Source organism: Pygoscelis adeliae, unplaced genomic scaffold (assembly GCF_000699105.1).
Source record: "Pygoscelis adeliae isolate BGI_AS28 unplaced genomic scaffold, ASM69910v1 Scaffold179, whole genome shotgun sequence".
Classification (NCBI taxonomy): Eukaryota; Metazoa; Chordata; class Aves; order Sphenisciformes; family Spheniscidae; genus Pygoscelis; species Pygoscelis adeliae.
In genome coordinates this window covers 1237709-1239530 of record NW_008825612.1, presented here as the reverse complement: position 1 = coordinate 1239530, position 1822 = coordinate 1237709, and positions in this window count along the sequence as shown.

The following is a 1822-nucleotide window of genomic DNA, read 5'->3' as shown; positions in this document are numbered from 1 at the left end:
AAGGGGAGAGGAGAGGAGAGGAGAGGAGAGGAGAGGAGAGGAGAGGAGAGGAGAAAAAAATTGTAATGAGACAGCCATACAAAAACAAAACCAGAAAGAAGAGAAGGCAGAGGCAACAGCCAGCAATTTTCGGGAAAAAAATGAGAGAACCCTGATGCAAACAGAGGGACTCACCAGACTATGTGCCAGATGCACATATTCTACCATCCAGAGGCAACTTTCACACCTCCAAGGAAAACTCATCCTCAAAGTCCAAATACAAATACCAATGAACAGAACAGCTGGAAATACATACCCTGGACAAGTACCACCAGCTGTATGGATGGGTAAGTAACACAGCACTATCTACAGTCAGTGATGCAGAATGAACTGTAAGGTAATGAGCTGATCACCATCTCTCCTAGTTGAAAACAGCCCTCCCCATTCATGAACACACAAATACACCATATGCAATTGTCATTATATAGCAGCTGTCTCTGGGAAGCAAGAGGGTACTCCGATGGACAGGACATGAATCATCCTTTGCTTGACCTCATCTCCCAAAAGTCATTTGTTTTATAAGCTCATCTTTCCAAAGGGAAACCCAATGACACTAATTATATCCATGGCAGCAGCATGAAACGGGGAACCCCCTGCTGCTGGCATGGACCACCGTGGTGGTGGTGATGGTGGCAGCATGACTGATAGTGTGTGATGGCTGTAGAGAGGCTTGCTCTCACTCAACAAGCCTCAAAGCTGAACCTCAGCACCCGCCCTTCAGCAAGCTGCCTCTAAAAAGGCTTCACACAGAGCACTTTGCCCCTCCTGTGGTCACTGTTAAACTGGTTTTTTTCATCCTTCATTTGCTGCTTCTACTTTTCAATACATCAAATTCACTTGAGGTCTCAATGACCACTTCACTGGGGTGGGAGGCTGATGAATGGGGCTGCCAGCAAGGAAGGGGAAGAGAGGATGAAGGGAATAAGGATAAAGTGCCGTCATTTCAATTCTTCTTAGCACAATGTGGAGGGCCTTACAGGCAACCCAAGAACAAAGAGGAGCCACCCCAAGGCTGCTCTATCTAGGCCGAGGGGTCCAGGAGGCTCCCCTGAGAATATGGTGACTGCAGGGATGTTTTAAAGTCCCAAATTCATTTAACTGCAAGGGTCTGTCTCTTACCATATCATAGTTCTGGAAAGGTCCTGAATGTGATGGCCAGGGAAACCTGGTTTTGAACAGCACAGTGACAGGCTTAATATGGTTCTGCTATGCAAGTTCCAATATGGACATAATCCCTGCCCTAAAAAACTCTGACAATCTAAACAGATTAGACAAAGGATAAGAAAAAATGTGAGAAAATTTGCTTGAAGTCAATTTACAGTTCAGTAGCAGTGCCAGAAACCTCATTCCCACACCAATGTGGTAGGTGGAAGAAGGGAGGCTGGACAAGGCTGTTTCTAGCAGCAAGAGGTGGGGAGAAAAGTTTCACGGTAGTGCAGTCACCTTCAAAATACCCCACCCCATGGAGCTGCCTCTTATGGGTGAGAATGTAGAGACAGATCTGCTCAGTTTAGGCCAAGCATGATGAAGGAGAGTGTTTAGGAGGACAAGGCCTAAGGAAAGATGAGGGCCCTATCAAATCCAGGTGGTCAGGTCTGGTTGAGGAAAACAGTTAATGGAGAAAATTCTTCTGACTTTCAAGTTTTAAGCTCATAAGGTTGCACAAAGGAAGACCACTGCATTGCAGGAGGCACTGGGGAGAAACGTGGGAGTGGCAGGGCTGGCCAGGGGGAGAGGAACAGGTTGCCCAGAGAGGTGGTAGATGCCCCATCCTGGAAACATT